Genomic DNA, 18,047 nt, shown 5'->3' on the forward strand with positions numbered 1-18,047 from the left:
CGGGGAGGAGAAGTGCCTGGCTGGCAGCTGGGGTCCGGAGGCAAGGGGGGCTGCCCGAAGCTGGCAGCGCTGGCTCGGGCAGCTTGGCTCTTAAACAGAGCCGAAGTCTGAGAGGGGAGGACTCGCAGAGCAGCCGCGGGAGGGGAAGTGCCTGGACGGTATTTTTCCTGGACATGTTCGGCTTTTTGGCAATTCCCCCCGGATGGAATTCCCCTCCTACTCAAGATCTAGGGGAGTTCTACCAATCTCATGCTAAAGAGCTAAAATGTAGGCCTGAGAAGCCTGTAGGCCCTCAGGGAAGCAGAATTACAGGCAACAAACTTTCCCTCTTTCTGGTTGTCCTGACCTGTTGCCCCAGATGTAGTAATACAGATTTGTGTACTGTATTATGTTGTGCCTTTCAGAGAGCAGGTTAATACCTGTGACTCCTCCTTTAAAAATGTTTTTATAGAGCAAGAAGGAGTTGTCTCAACTCAATCAGAAAAGATTATTTCATTGCTGTTATTTGTTTACCGTTGCTACATAATGCATTGACACCTACTAGTTTTTACTTGTCAGAGTAGTATCAATCAATGTATGTTAAGATAGCTCTGTCTTGACATATTGTAAGCTGCTACTTCACTGGGTTTTAAGGGATCAACAAGATATTGGAATCTGTCAAACATTAATTGGTGAAATTTGTGATTTAAATTTATGGTTCTGTGTGCACACAGAACAGTAACTTATTTTACTTCCATATTTTTTTCAGCTCGTAAAATAGTTCGTTTGTATTACACTGACTAGTTGAAAAAGAAATTTGATTTTTAGATTTCTCTGATCAAATAGCCAGAAGGATTGTGGAAAACTTTGTGTTATCTTATGTTAAACTCAGAAGAATTAACTCTGTTTTAAACTTAACAAAAGAAAGTGCTGTGGACTTGGACCTTGTATACCAAGTTATAGCTTAAAAAATGTTTTTATTGCCTTGGCTATAAACCCTTAAAGATAGGAATTAATAATGAAGATGATAGCTCACTTAACTGTAGTGATACAGGCAGGGCTGCTGTAATAAAACTGATGTTATAAGAAACTGCTCAAGATAGTTAAGACCAAAGCAGACTGAAGAACTTCAAAAAGATCTCACAAAACTAAGTGATTCAGCAACAAAATAGCAAATGACATTTAATGTGGATAAATGTAAAGTAATGCACATTGGAAAAAATAACCCCAACTATACATACAATATGATGGGGGGCTAATTTAGCTACAACGAATCAGGAAAAAGATCTTGGAGTCATCATGGATAGTTCTGTGAAGACGTCCACGCAGTGTGATGAGGCAGTCAAAAAAGCAAACAGGATGTTAGGAATCATTAAAAAGGAGATAGGGAATATATTATTGCCTTATATAAATTGATGATACGCCCACATCTTGAATACTGCATACAGCTGTGGTGGTCTCATCTCAAAAAAGATATACTGGCACTAGAAAAGGTTCAGAGAAGGGCAACTAAAATGATTAGGGGTTTGGAATGGGTACCATATGAGGAGAGATTAAAGAGGCTAGGACTTTTCAGCTTGGAAAAGAGGAGACTAAGGGGGAATATGATAGAGGTATATAAAATCATGAGTGATGTGGAGAAAGTAGATAAGGAAAAGTTATTTACTTATTCCCATAATACAAGAACTAGTGGCCACCAAATGAAATTAATGGGCAGCAGGTTTAAAACAAATAAAAGGAAGTTCTTCACACAGCGCACAGTCAACTTGTGGAACTCCTTGCTTGAGGAAGTTGTGAAGGCTAGGACTATAACAGCGTTTAAAAGAGAACTGAATAAATTCATGGAGGTTAAGTCCATTAATGGCTGTTAGCCAGGATTGGTAAGGAATGGTGTCCCTAGCCTCTGTTTGTCAGAGGATGGAGATGGATGGCAGGAGAGCGCTCACTTGATCATTACCTGTTAGGTTCACTTCCTCTGGAGCACCTGGCATTGGCCACTGTCAGTAGACAGGATACTGGGCTAGATGGATCTTTGGTCTGACCCAGTATGCCCATTCTTATGTTCTTATTTCTGAGATACAGTTGAGTAAGCTCTGGTCAAGTGTAGGTAGTCTCTTGGTCTATCCAAGGCCGTGATCAAGTGTCTTGATGTTTTTGGTCTTTTGGTCTCGAGATGAAAACCTTGTCTTTGTTTCTGGGACCTTGAAGTGAAAAAATTCCTTAAAAAAAAACAGAAATAAAGCTATCAAATGTATACTTGCCTGCCCAGCTCTGTGTCGAACACTGAGGTAGATAAACAGTGAGGTCATTACCTGCAGATCCTATCTGTTCTTGTCCACAGGCAGATAGAAATATTTAAAAGATGCCTTCCCCCTTCATCTCCAAAATTCCTTTTCACAAAGTGGAGTCACTGTGTTTGCTTGTGAATGCAGAGAGAACCTGTAGCTAGGGGTTGTAGAGCGTCCAATGTCGTTGTCCATTCTAGAACATTGTCATTTTGTCATAACATAGCATACCTGTAGCACACTATGCACTTGGCTTACAGAGGTGTAGCGCATCAATGGCTTCCCTGACTTCAGTTGGAGATGCAAGTGCTTTCCACCTCCAAACATCAGGTGGAAGGTATCTGGACATAAAACAGCATTCACACCATCATTGTGATCCACTTATTCTGAACAAAGCTAAGCATAGCTAACGTAGTGCTATATTCCTTCCAGTGTAATTCCACAATGTTCCTGCTCACCTTTCAGTAGCAAGTTTGAAAGATCAAAGCATTGGCTCTATGACCTCTTGAACTGCTAATCTACTATCTTGCGTACAGGCTTGGGAGAGGCTAAGATGATACTCGGTCATGTCTTTGCCAGGCTGCTTCCCTCTCTTCTTGACCCATCTCTCCCAAAAAAAACCAACGCTGCTCCAGCAACTGAACCGCCACAGCAGCGAAGACAGACACACACAAGAATAACAACAAATACAGCTTCTTGTTTAGAAAATCTTATTAAAAGTCTCTAAGATTACAAAAGAAAGTTCTTATAAAAAGGAGAGGGCATCATTCACCTTTCTTTTAACTTATCCTTATTTACAGTCAAATTAATGATTCATTGTAGTGCAGGTTGACAAATACTAGCCATATAAAGAAATACGCTGCAGGGAGGTAAGGTAGACCATATTCTGGCTTCTCCACAGTTACCCTCCTGAAAAAGTATCTATACACAGCAGTGCTTTACCAGTTCCTTGTTTTGTTCCAGTCCATCTTTCTGTCTGCAACTCAAAGCAGACATATGAAGTTTAATTTTGCAGCCTCTGTTGGATTCCGAAGAGTGAAATGGCTGGGCTCTTGGCCACTAGACTCCGTTCCATTGCTTTGTGCTATGCATGCACTTGGGTATACAAAGTGAAACTCTACTGATAAATTTTATTTAAGTTGTCTCTGCTGTCCACTTTGCTGCAAGACCGAACAAGATGATTGATGTTTTTCAGACCTTGTGCCTTGCCAGACCTGGAGTAAATGGTGTGAGCAAATGAGTGACTAGAAGAGAGATGGGAAAAGGAACTGTAGGAGGGCTTGGTCAGGCCTAGTCCCTCCGCGGGGTGTGGGGTATCCCACCGCCTCGCAATAGTTCGCTATGGCCCCAAGCCTTAAGAAGGGGCTGAGCCAATAGTTCAGTATAAGCCCTGGCCCTAGGGCAGGGCAGGGCAGCAAACAAACAGTTGGAAGTTCAGGCTTCTGAGCGTCTGGTGTGAGGGGGAGACTGCCACCCGTGAGTGGAGTGGCAGGGGGGACGCAGGCCCACCCGCTCCACTGCATCCCAGCCTGGGGCCCTAGCAGCAGCAGAAGACTTGCTGCTGTGTCAGTGGGGATCCTGACCGCAACACACTGACATTGGTTCTGGCCCTGCTGTGGCCAGGCCAGGGTCGGCTGCCCCCGGGCTACTTCCGGACTCCCCTCGTAAGGTACCTGAGTTTGGCTGGCGGTTTCCAGCACCATCGATTCCTCTGGGTAACTAGCGAAGGGTAGGCTCGGCTGCTCCTCAGGGTAGCTGGCGAGGGGTAGGCGCGGCTGCTCTGGCATCTGGCCTCTCTGGCGGCTGGCTTTCAAGGAAGCTCTGCAGTTGGGCTTTTCTACTTCCTGTCCTGCGCCGTAACCTCTGGGGGCGGGCGCAGGACCCCCTGGCTCCGCCCATGTTGGTGCTAGGGGAGGCTCGTCCCTCTGCGGGGCTGTAGGGTATCCCACCACCTCACTACAGGGACTAAGAAGCAGCACCAGAACAGGAAGGAGATGCTCCAGTGTGTGTGTAAAAGTTGCAAAGGGGGGTAACGTTTTTGGTCAAAATTAAAGCTGCAGACAGCAATAATGATGATTTTATGTGCAAGAATGTGAATGAAATGGCAGTCTGGCTTGCAATTTCTATTCTGTCCTTGCTTGTTTTTTTGAAATTAGACACGATGACCCTTCTATTGGATACAAGTCGTGCCACTGTCAGTTTTTAGGCATAGAATACGATGAATGGATTCAATTTTCACAGGGTCATTTTCCTTTTAAAGAAAAGATGTATGAATTTGGACGGCTTGAAAACTTGTCTGGCAGCTAAGTATATTCGCCACAGTGAAGAATTTGTGCCACCACACTCCTTAAAATTTAAATGAATAATAAAACCATCGTGTACTCTTTGTGCATTGTATTTAATTTTAATGTTATCAGTCAACTCTTTTTGAGCTGTAAAAAAGTGCTCTCTCCTGGTTTTCTTGTACATCTTCTTCATGGGGTATATTTTCCTACATTGTATTTCATCATCTTAACCCTTTCTTTTTTTCTACATTGTTCCGTCAGCTTCATCTATATTTATCAGACACATAGATGAAAATGATTTATTGGGGAAGAGTCAGCATGGTTTTTGTAAAGGGAAATCATGCCTCACCAATCTACTAGAATTCTTTGAAGGGGTCAACAAGCATGTGGACAAGGTTGTGTGATGGATTCCACCGGGGTGCCACCTGGAAGTGGGGTAACACTGAGCCACCGACCCACCAGGCTGGGCTCCCTCTCAGACAGTACTGCTGTAACAAGCTGCAAAGCCCTCCAGCCTGCACTTTGACCAGCATTCATACAGGTAGGGACATACCCAGCTGCAGTCACATCCAGGCTCTCTGACCAGCCCCTGAATAGGAAGGCTACAGCTATGGTAACTCCCAGCTCCCCAGGCATGCATCCGCTCTGGAGTATAAACCCAAAATTATACTGTCTTGTGCTGCATAGGGAACTGTACAGTGTAAGCTGATAAAGTTTTCTTCCTTCCTCAGTCTGGAGAGGAATAGGCAACAGCCTTTGCCCATTGGGTTATGATTCCCATATACTTCACTCTAACTCACTGGTTTAGATAAAGCAAAAACAAGTTTATTAACTATAAACGATAGCTTTTAAATGATAGCAATGAAAGCAGATTACCTAGCAAATAAATAAAACATGCAAACTAAGCTTAATATACTAAATAGATTTGGATATTAATTAGCATATTCTCATCCTGAGAGATGATACAAGCAGGCTGCAGATTCTTAAGGGGCAAGCTGCACTTGCTTACAGCTTGTAATCTCCAGGTGTTTCATTCATGGGCTAGAAATCCCTTTAGCCTGGGCCCAGCACTTCCCCCAGTTCAGTCTCTCTTCCTCAGGTGTTTCCAGGAGTCTTCTTGTGTGGGGATGAAGAACCACAGATGATGTCACTCCCTGCTTTATATAGCTCTTGTATAGGGCGGGAACCTTTGTTCCAAATCTTGGTTCCCAGACCAATCTGTGGAAAAATATGGACATCCCACGATGGAGTCAAGAATCATGTGGCCTGGTCACATGTCCTTCTAGAGTCATAGCAGCCATTCCTTACAGGCTGTTTGGCGCGTTCACAGGAAGGCTCGCTAGGTGGGAGGTAAGCTTCTCCTAAGGCCTATTTTTTTTTTCCTAATGGCCCATTGCCCTGAATAGGCTCTTCCCCACCAACTATATAGACTGATTGTCTAGGGGGTGTTACCCAGGTGTACATACATTTGAAATACAGATACATAGTCAATATTCATAACTTCAGGTACAAATATGATCCATGCATACAAATATAATTAAATTCGGCAAATCATAACTTTTCAAATGACATTTCACATGACCCATCTTGCATAAAATGCATCATAATTATGCCATTATCATATATCTATATATAATATCAACGTGAAGAATATGGGGTTCAGTGTCGCTGGGTGATCCAGTGGGTATAGTGCACTTAGATTTTCAGAAAGCCTTTCACAAGATCCCTCACCAAAGGCTCTTAAGCAGAGTAAGCTGTCATGGGATAAGAGAGAAGGTCCTCTCATGGATCAGTAACTGGTTAAAAGCTAGGAAACAAAGGGTAGGAATAAATTGTCAATTTTCAGAATGGAGAGAGGTAAATAGTGGTGTTCCCCACGGAGCTGTACCAGAAGCGGTACTGTTCAGTATATTCATAAATGGTCTGGAAAAAAGGGTGAACAGTGAGGTGGAAAAATTTTGCAGATGATACAAAACTACTCAAGATAGTTAAGTCCAAAGCAGACTGCGAAGAGTTACAAAGGGTCCTCCCAAAACTGGGAGACTGGGCAACAAAATGGTAGAATAAATTCAATGTTGATAAATGCAAAGTAGTGCACATTAGAAAACCTGTAAATATATAATCGAGTCTATGTTAGCTGTTACCACTCAAGAAAGAGATCTTGGAGCCATTGTGGTTGGTTCTCTGAAAACATCCACTCAATGTGCAGCGGCAGTCAAAAAAGCTAACAGTGTTTGGAATCATTAGGAAAGGGATAGATAATAAGATAGAAAATATAATATTGCCTCTATATAAATCCATGCTACATCCACATCTTGAATACTATTGTGCAGATATAATCTCCCCATCTCATATGTATGTATTGGAAAAAGTATAGAAAGGGCAACAAAAATGATTAGGGGTATGGATCAGCTTCCATACAAGGAGAGATAAGGCTGGGACTTTTTAGCTTGGAAAAGAGACGACCAAGGTGGGATACTAATAGGCATCATGTTTAAAACAAACAAAAGAAACTATTTTTCCACACAACACAGTTGAACTGTGGAACTCTTTGCCAGAGGATATTGTGAAGGCCAAGACTATAACAGGGTTCAAAAAAGAACTTCATAAGTTTATGGAGGCTAGGTCCATCAATGGCTATTGGCTAGGATGGGCAGGGATGCGATGCCATGCTCTGAAGTGTCCTTAGTGTCTGTTTGCCAGAAGCTTGGAATGGGCGACATGGGATGGATCACTTGATGATTATCTGTTCTGTTCATTCCTTCTGAAGCACCTGGTGTAGGCCACTGTTAGAAGGCAGGATACTGGGCTTGAATGGACCATTGGTTTGACCCAGTATTGCCATTCTTATGGTCTTATGCTAAACCAGAGACCTAAAATGAGGGGCCCCATTGCCAAGAGCAACACCCCGGCAAGAAGCCTAGCACTCCTTCCCATGTGAAAGGGAAGGGTAAGCTGGTTTCTTTACCAAAATGTAGTTCCTGGAATCTACATAGGGATGTTGTCTCTGGCTAGGAATTTGTCTGACAAATATGGAAGAGAACATATTCATTGCATGGATGGTAAGAAGACTACTAATTTAACTTTCTCTCATCTTTTGTGGTGCTTCCCAGAGCTAGTTCCTGTGCCAGCCCTCACATGCTGTTTAAAGCTGTTCCCAGCAGCAGCCATCGCAGAGTAAAACCGATAGGTCTTTGGCAGTTGTATTATTGCCCACATCATTTCTGAATAGTTGTAAATTAACTGAAGCAGCTGAGGAAAAAAGAATCTGGGTGTCATTGCGCACAACTTAATAAAGATGTGCTCCATATGCTGTGGTGGTCCCCCCCCGAAAAGTGAACAGTGTTAGACTCCACAAGAAATGGATGGAAAATATGGCTGAAAAATTAGAATACTGTTATATAAATATGTGCTACACTCATTTGGAATGCTGAGTTCTGTTTTGGTCACTCTTTTTTTGAGAAAAAGAGAAGAAGCGGTTTGAAGACTTGACAGTAAAAATGAATAAAGGAAAAACTTCCATAAGAAGAGACGTTGAAAAGAGGTTAGAGAGGAGACCAAACAAACAGGAAAAAAAGGTCATGATGTGCAGAGAAAGTAAATTGTATATTTAACCCTCTCATCTTGCAAGAATAAGTCAGTGAAATTGAAAAGCTGCAAATGTATTTTTTTTATTTATTTTATTTGTACAACAGTTATCCTGTGCAACCCATTGTTGCATAATATCTTTGAGGCCAAGAACTTAACGGAATTGAAAAAAGTCTTTAACGCTTTCATGAATGACAAGGATAACCAGATTTACAACAGTAAAGTTTTTTAAAAAGTAGAAAGCTTCATGCTTTGGGTCACTAGCCAACCTCTGAGGGGGATAGGAAAAAAACCTAATCATATGAGTAGGTTATTCCATAATGGTCCCCTGCAGATTGTCTTTAACTTTCCTCTGAAGCATCTGGTACTAGCCATTGTCAAAAACTGAATACTTGAATACATCCCCTGCTGTTTGATCTGGTTATAGCATTGCCTGTGTTGCTAGCTATCTATATGTAAATCTTTAAAACTTCAGCTAGGTGAAGATACAAATTGACAGAGTCACCTAAAATACATCTTTTTTTTTTACCTGTTACTAATGCTATTAGAAGTGAGCATTTTAAAAATGCAATATGCTTATCACTGTTTATGCTCTGTTTACTTTTTATGTATTTCTCTCAATGTGTAGAATGGTGATGAATGAACTGACTTTCATTCTCGGGTTCTACTTATTGCTGCCGTGCATTGGTTTCATATGCTGCAGAAGAATGCTGTTTTAAATCATTTCCTCAGCATCTTAAGTTTGTAGAAACACTTGTATTGGTCTTTAAGTTTTGTAAAAGCTTGTTTTTACAAAATTTAAATGTTGGTTCATGTCAGTTCTTTTAAGCCTCTGCAAATTATCCTTCCAGACAGTAAAATTCCGAAAACAGGCTGTATTTTTTAAAACTCTTATCCTTCATGCAACATTTCAAAGTTTTGGTCCCGCGCCAAATACAGCATGACTGGCTGCATTTGAATGGTGGCTGTTTTTGAACGGTGCTTGAATGGTAGCTGTCTTAATCGCTACTTGCCTGTGTGCCACATGAGAAAAGCAGCACTCATGAATGATTAGGTTAATTGCCACATGACTGCTTGTTCATGCTTTTTCTCAGAGCACAATTTGACTAAATACAAAAAGTAGGACAATGGCATTATTCCGATACAAACAGAAGATTTAGCATGTCCCTAATGTTTGTATAACTGCATCTGCTGTATTGATCATGTTGGCCTTTTCTAGGCCAGGATTTAAAGGTGTTAACACGTTAGCTGACACTTTGAAAATCCTAGAGTCTATGCTAGATTTTAAAAATGTGTTAGCTAATGCTAGTAATGTAATGCTAGTGTTACACCTTAAATCTTAATCTAGACAATGCTACTAACTTGTTTGCCTTGTGGTGTTTCTATGCCCATCTCTCTGCCTTAGTGTGACCTTTCGGCATATCATCCCCTTCCTGTCTTTTAGTATCCTTATCAAAACCCACCTCAGGGGAGAACTTAAGATAATTATTTTACATAATTTTTTTAAAAAGCCTTAACCCCCAAGATGTGTACATAGTACATATTAACCTCTCCAATGTCCTTGTGATCACCTAGCCTCTGCCTCCACCCTCCCCTTCATTTCCTCTGTGGATCTTGTCTTAGGCTATGTCTACACTACACTTACAGCATCACAGGTGTACCAATGCAGCTACGCCACTGTATAGCTGCTCTATGTCAACGCAAGAGAGCTCTGCCCACTACACTTATGCCAGTGAAACTTACGTTGCTCGGGCGGGGGAGGGGAGAATTTTTTCACCCCCCTGAGCAACATAAGTTTTGCTGACATGGCAGTGTAGACATGGCCTTAGCCTGTGAGCTGCTTGGGGGGTTGGTACTGTGTGTTTGTAGACATAGATATATTTTTTGTAAGAACTATAGCACCATAGATGTACACTGAAGGAAATAACAGATCTTGCCACTGTAAAGGTGAAACTTCGGGGTTTCTGATCTCTGCTGTATTTCTGCATAGTTAGTACTACTGCAGTGTTTCAGGCTGGTACAGATTACCTACTGAGCTCTAAACTGGCGGAAAGGCCAGATTTGAAATATTTACTAGACACCTGATATACAGAAGACGTGACCTATTAGGTTGAGGAAGATATGAAAGACAAGAATTGAGCTGGGGACACTGGTAATGTCCATGGCAACGCCTTGGTCAGAAGCCCAGCCCTCCACTATCAGGTGAGGAGAAGGCGCCACTCTTGAATCCTACTTGAGGGATGGAAGGGGGTTCAGTCTCTGATAGCCTTCTCTGGTTAGCAGGCATATGATAAATTTGATACTCTGCTTCTCTCCCCTCCCGCCACCCTAGAATCCACCCAAGTACTGGAAGAGAGAAAGGGCTTCCTACCTCTTCTCCCATCCAGAGTCTCTTAGCTTCTAGGAGAGGGGAGGGGTTCCATTACTCTACCCTGTTCTTATCCTTCCTATTTTGGGTTCTCCCCCGTGCTTGCTTTTGCTCCTGATTTTATGTTGCTGCTTTAGAAAACTATTATTCCTGAATTTTTCACTGCTGTCCACATAGTTGTGAATGACATCAGTGAAACTGATGAGAGCTTTAATTTCTTAGTGGTGCTGCTTGTCACAGATAAGAGCTTCAGTAGGGGATTGGTTTATAATGGTTCACTTCTGGAAGGTTATTTTTGCAACCCCTAAAGGCTAGAACTTTTTTCAAGGAAAGCTAAAATTTGTCAGAAATTGATGTAGGTTCTCTCACCAATTGGTGAATGGATTTTTCAAGCCCTGCTCAGAGACTTTAATAGTAGCTTTGATCATCCAATATTTGGGGCTCCTGTGGTAGAGGACCATTCTGATTACTGCTCTGAACTTCCTTCTTTCTGTAAAAATTCAAATTTGATTTATTTAAAGACTTCATTTTAAAAGGAAACAGAGTTATGATTCTGGCTTTGACTAATGTTCGTTTATTGGTCCATGAACAAACTAAATCCATGTGGAATAGAAAACACAGTTGACAAACGAATGTCTAAAATTGCACGAAAGACATAGCTTTTCAGTTTAAACCCAATACAATTCATAAGTAAGGCCTTTGAAGTTAGATTTATATTGTAAATGTGATTATTTATGTTCTCTTTTTACAGTATTACACCCCTCTGTGTTATGTGATACAATGGTCAAAGAAAGGAGTTCTTTGTTCTTTAATGTTCCACATTTTTTCTTTAGCTGTATACAAATGACTATAATCTCTCGGGTTAGATTTCAATAATCCTGCTTCCTGGTTTGTGGTATGTGCTTCACAGGACATCCTCTAGTCATGTAACACCACGTGCAAAAGATCAGAATATCCTGTCCTGATGTAAATAGAGGGAGGGGGATAAACAAACACTTACAGTTTATCTGTTTGTTATCTAAAACATGAGCTGCCCCACCACCACCCACATTGTCGCTTGAATTCTTTTTGCAGTGGCATAAACTCAAAGAACTAAAATACCAATGTATTTTCTATCTCATCTTTTATTTGTGAGCCTAAAGTGGGGTCTGTATAAAACCTTTGTCATTCTTTTTTCTTTGGGTTCAGTACTTGGCATATAGAAGTTCATATTAATTTAAATGAATAAAGCAAGGGAATTAATATAAGTTTTACTGAACTACAAGTCTTTATTCCATTAGACCAAAGCTATGCATAGGAACACTGCTTTAAAAATTAGAGTCCCAGTATTGCTCTGACCCAATAGATGTGAGCAATTCTATAGTAGGATGTTCTACAAAAAATAATGCTCCTCTGGACTCTTGTAAGCATAATACCATCTGTCTTGTGCCAATAAAATCTTCTGTTCTTACGCTCTGGAGTTTGAATAACTAAAGGTGGAAAAGCTACTCATGCTCTGCTTCCAGTGTCATTTTGCTCCCTCTTCACTTAATCTCAGAGGATATGTCCACATTGCAGTAATACGCCCACAGCTGGCCTACATAAGCTGACTTGGATTTGGAGTGTGGGGCTATAAAATTGCAGTGTAGATGTTCGGGCTCTGACTGGTGCCTGGGTTCTGGGATGCTGCGAGAGGGGAGGATTCCAGATGTAAAATCTACCATTAAAGGCACATTATACTCCTGGGGGAATTCTGTGCCAAAAAATTAAAAATTCTGCACACAATATTTCAAAACTGCGTATTTTATTTGTCAAAATAATGCACTATAATCATGCCAGTTACAATTATTTTGGTAATTTATTTCAAAATCTCTCTCAGCAAGGATGTCTGTGACAATACAGACCAAAAAAAATATTCTGGTAATTTTTTTTACAAATAGATTCCTTACTAGGCATATTAATACAGAACTTTGTGTAATTCATTTAAATTACAATACAAAACTGTATTTCCTGCACCTGTCAGAAGCAGTGCAAAGGTTTGGAGGAGTCAGGGGTAACGGAGGAGCTGAGGGAGAGGGAAGGAGCCTAGGAGTGAACCTAGACGGTGTTGGGTGTGGGTGGGAGGTTTTTCTTATGCGGGTGAGATTGTTAGAGTGTTGGGAAGCCTCCCCCATGCAGTCTGGCACATCTGCCCCTGTCCTCTTTGTCCCAATGCAGAGATTACCTCTCTTCACTGCAGGACTAGCTGAATGCAATTCTTTGGCTTTCTTTGTAGCTAGTGATCTGCTTCTATCCCTTAGAGGATGATTCAAGATTTGTCTAGGAGTTGGGTTTGTAGCCTTGGCTGTAGAGATATGAAGAGTCAGAAAATTCTCATCCCATTAGAAGCTCTCCTGACCATTAAAATAATACATTTCATAGATCCTTCTTGTAGCAGGCTACTGCTCTATGCCCTTTACCTATCAGATATAGTGTTGAAGTAAGGATGATCCGGAACTGTTATACAATATACTCCTAGGGGAATTCTGCACTTTGCACCCGTGCAGAATTCATGTCCTCCCCACAGATTTTTTCCCCCCACAGAAAATACATTCTGCCAGGAGAGGTGCTGTAGTGACAGCTTTTGCCCAACAGCTGTTGTGGTGCCAAAAGAGAGGGCAGCTGGGCTCTGGGCTGGAGCAGCCAGCCACAGAAATGGAGGGGGCAGAGGCTACTTCCCTCACAGTGTCCTGCCCATGAAGCCAGGTGAGGAGACAAGGGATATGGGTGGGACAGACAGGGTGTGGTCCATGGAGGTTCACGCAGACTGGGTTCAGAAGGGCTGTTGAGAGGGACAGACTAGGGTGAGGGCACAGGAGCTAGTGGGGTGACAGCATTGAGACAGGGGCTGAATGGGAGTGGCAGTGCAGGGACATGTGGAAATGGAGGAGGAGGCTGTAGGGCCACGTGGGAGGAGAAGTGGCTGAGTGTGGGTGCAGTGACACACTGGAGCAGGGGCAGATGTGTTTGACTGAATGGAAGAGACTAGGAGTTAGCCAGAGTCTGCATGGGGGAGGTTCCCCAACTCCTCCCCCCCCCCCCCCCCCCGAAAACCCATACCCAAGTCTTCCATAATTCTCCTATCCACACACAATAACCCTCCAGGTTCACTGGCAAACTCCTTCCCAGCCATTACTTCCTTCTCCCAGAGCTCCTCCATTACCACAGACTTCCCCAAGCCTTTGCACTGCTTCTGAGGGGTTCAGGAAATATATTTCTGTATTATAGTTAAATTAATTATTACTCAGCTATGTATTCATAGGCCTAGTAAGGAATCTATTTGTCAAGAAAAATTTTAAAATTTTTTTTTTGTCTGCCTTTTTAGATATATTTGCTGACAAGTATTTGAAATAAATTACCAAAATAATTGAAACTGGTATGATTCTGTTGTGTTATTTGACAAATAAAATATTCAGAATTTTGGATAAATTTTTAATTTTTTGGCACCGAATTCCCCTAGAAGTAGCAGTAGCTACATATCACAGGTGATGGCAGGTCAGCAGCACAAGGAAAGAGCACTGTTTCTTCCTTCAACAGATATTTTCGTATGTTGTGCCACAAGGTTAGGTTCCGTTATAGTCAGTTTCTTAGACTGAGTGCAGGGTTGATTTACCTTTTTAATATACTTAACTTCCATGATCGCTAGGTTTATTTTTCTGTGGATGTGGATTTTCCATTTATCACCATCTATGCAAGATCCTTCCTCCTCCCCACCAAGGCAAGCTTGCTATGACTCCTTCAAGAGCCAGTGAACAAACCAGTCTGGCCACTCCAGCAAAATGTAGTGTCCTTCTCTCTAGGGAGGGAAGTAGTGCCCTCTGCTACCCCTCTATCAGCATTACTTCAGCCTGTGCCAATCAGAGAAACAAGGAACTAGCTGCTTTCATTTCAGATTTGGAATGTTTCTGGGGCATGCAGTCTCCAGTCTGTCACTGAACAATTTATTCCCTTAAAATGGCAAAGCATGCTGCTCCACTAGGGATTCCTAGCAACGCTTTTTGTTGGACATGTACACTAGTTAACTTGTTCTAATGCAGGCTAGTTAAAACTAGGGAGAAAAATGAAGAACTACAGAAGAACGTAACAAAGCTACATAACTGTAACAATGCTGGGTGAAATTTCACATGGAGAGTGCAAGACTTTTACAGCTATTGTAGGCAATGAATTCCTCTGAAACTTATCAGTGACTACTGTCCTCTGAACTTTACCATAGATAGAAAGCATGTGAGGAATCTATTTACAGTAATCGCTGGCTCCATCATGCAAACATGTGAAGTCTGAATATACCACCCTTTTTTACCTAGCTACAAGAGAAGACTTTTGACAGGTTAATTTTAAATTGTTTAAAGCTGTTCATTCAATGTAACCTACACTGGCAAGCAAATTCTGTGGATTGCCTGGAATTGTTGACAGCTGCTTGTTTTGTTTGTTTGTTTTTTTCCCAGTAATTAACAGCAGATCCTTCTGTTAGGAAGGCTGTGGAGCTGTCAGTCAGACACTTTGGATACAAGATCAGTTATTACATCTACAGCTGGGTGAATGAGGGAGACTGTTTACTAATGTGTTCACATTATGAATCATTTTGATTGGCTCAAGTTTGCATCCTTAAGTTATCTCAGAGTTCTTTGTAGCTCCCATCTTATTGTCTATAGTTGACTTTATAGTGGTATTTGCTCTTCATCCTTCCAGGTTTAAGGCAACTCTAGCTATATTTGTGGGGCTCTGTTTGTTTAAATATTTTTTTAAAAAAACCCTTCCTAGTACAGTGGGAAAGCTGTGACAAAAAGGAGGTTGTTGCAGCATGTTCCAAAAGCTCTAAGACTCGGGACAAGTCTGAACACAATTGTCTAATTGAGGGTAGTTGCTCATCTTCTCAAAGGGCTCATGAGTATGGGGTGCTGTTCTTTCACTCCTCCTGTTCAACATGTATTTGGGGTTGTGAGGAGTGTTAGTAAGGAGGTATGGGGTGTGGTGGTTTCACTATGCTGGTGATGCCCAACTGTATGTCTGTCTTGTGCAGCTCAGTGCTTCAGCCACTGTGTTGTTGAGATTGCGGCGTGGCTGAGATAGCTGTCTGAAGCTCAAACTAAACAAGGAGGAGGTGGTGATGGTGGACTGTGGGAAGTAGCCAGAGGAGATAGAAGAGGTAATACAGTCCCCTTTGAAGTAGTACGTTCCCCATTAGCCTGCCAGAGATTGCAACTTGGGTGCATGTTAGACTTCCTTCTGCTGCTCAGTGATTATTGCAACAATAACCAAGTCAGCTTTTGGATGCAGACCCTGCTACTGGTATCTATGCCTTTGTCACCTCAAGAATCAACTTGCAATGCACTGCACGTGGAACTACACCTTACAATTATTTGGAGAATTAAACTGGTGAAGAATGCCTGCAGCTCACTTAATGAGCAGGGCATCTTGCGGGGAGTTGCTCCAGATTCCGCATGGCTATCAGCTGTCCTCCGGGTAGAGGTTTAAGATGGTTTTCATTACCTAGAAGGCTGAAGTGGCCTGGATCTTGCCTACCTGAGATCACCTTTCTCCCTGGTCTATGCTATCACTGCTGTGAAGTCAGTCAGCAGTGGCTCTTGAACTGGATCCCTTGTATTAAAAAGAGAGGGGGCTGCTAACTGGGTGTGCTCTGCTAGAACTACACTACCTTGGAACTTGCTCTCCCTCCTGGATCCAAAATGATCTGAACTTGGTGATACTCCATGCATGCACAAAGCCCTCTGTTTGATAGGGATTTGAGTAAGACATAGGGGTGCGGGTTTTTTAAGAGTCTTTCCCCCCCCCCCCTGTGTGCTGTCTGAGATGAGGTTTGATTATTTAAGACTGATGGAATTAATATTTGTATATTCGTATTAATGCTGATTAGTTATCGTAAGTCCAATTCTCAGGCCCCTCAGAGCTTTTTCTATGGATGTAACTTTCCCCACCCAATGTTAAATCTAAAGAAATCTCTGACAACTTATTCAATGATCGGCCCCCTCTCTGCTAAGAATGCTTTCTCTGACTAATGCTTTTCATCCTAATGCTTGTTAGCTGCATTGTCTTGGAATGCAGCTGTCCTAGAGATTTATAAGTGGAGATGAGGGTCAGTGAGGTAGCTGGTTGATGGCCTTAAAACCATTTTTCAAGGTTTTGATCACACAAGACTAATAGCCAGTGGTGAGATTGGAGCACAGAGGTCATGTTCTCACAGCTGTCGATCGTGCTAAGATGAGCTACTGCATTCTAAACAAACTGGATCCTCTGGATTTGTTCTGCCTCTACCCCCAGGTGCACATAATTCCAGTAATCTAGAAGGAGATGGCTAATGTGTAGATTGTCAGCCCGATCCATCCAAGAGGAAGGGATAAAGTCTAACAGGCGGAAGATGAAAGAAGATATTTCTCCATATTATAGTTGCCAGTCATCTAGGGTTGGTGGTCTACCAGGAGCTCCTCACTTTGAATGGGGGGTAGGTACCTTAGATTGGAAGCAGGATAGTGACCTAGCTAGTTTTTTGAACTAGTTCCCCAACCCAACCAACTTCACTTAAATCTTGGCTGGGTTTGGTTTGAGCCAGCTGTTCATCCAGATGCCTTTTTTTTTTTTTTAATGAGCATTGGGACATCTTTGTAGAAGAACTGGCAGCAGATGGTTTAGTTAAATGAAACTGACAAGTTGCACTCTCCCTGCAACTAGGACCACAAATGCACATACAACTGTTAATTGCGACAGTGCTGTGCTGAATAGTGATTAGGCTCTGTGAAGGGGAAAGAAGGTACTCCACGTTAGCTCTCATCTCCAAATGGCTTGGCATCCAAACTCCAAATCAGATAGTGTTGCTGAGAGTTGCTTTTTAGTTTGTGGAGGCTCTCACACTCAGATTCCTGAATTAGACAATAAGGGAGAGAAGGAAAATAACTTTTCTGTATCCACCAGCATTTTTTCATTACAGAACAAACGAGGACAAAATTAAAGGTGCTTTTGCATGGTTGTAAGTCAGTTGAAGTGAATGATGAAAAATTATATATGTATTGAAAACTAGTTAAATATCGGCTCTGTTTGTTTCTAGACCCTGGTGTGTCATGGGTGTAGAATTTCTGTTAGCTGTTCACGTGAACCTATGATATAGTGTCTTTTTGATGTTAGTTGGGCTCTGTTGAAACTCATTTAAAAACATGAAGGATAAAAATAACTGCTTTGTTTTGAGCAGTCTTCAATAGTTTGCATTTCCTGTTTTGAAAGAAAAAAAAATTTAAAACAATAAATTAACTCAGACCTACTTGCTTATATCGTTAACATGCTCAGCACAATAAATCCATAGTGCAACTACTTTTTGCCAATAACTCATCAAATTTGATATCCAGAACTATATAGCTGAACTTTCAACAAATCCAGCTGGCTATTAAATGGAAACCAGGTTAGTAGTATTTGACAGTTAGCAATTTATTTTTTCCCTTCACATAATAAACATATAATGCATTTAAGTCTCTTTTATTTTAATATTTCAATAGATTTACAATTTCATGATGCTTA

At 41.7% G+C, this 18,047-nt stretch overlaps 1 protein-coding gene across 3 annotated transcripts in view; it reads left to right on the forward strand.

Annotated features, from left to right (window-relative positions):
* The window catches only part of GCLC (glutamate-cysteine ligase catalytic subunit), a 54,322-nt gene that overhangs the window by 4,242 nt on the left and 32,033 nt on the right, over positions 1–18,047 (forward strand). The window lies entirely within an intron of this gene.

This window comes from Trachemys scripta, chromosome 3 (assembly GCF_013100865.1).
Source record: "Trachemys scripta elegans isolate TJP31775 chromosome 3, CAS_Tse_1.0, whole genome shotgun sequence".
Classification (NCBI taxonomy): Eukaryota; Metazoa; Chordata; order Testudines; family Emydidae; genus Trachemys; species Trachemys scripta.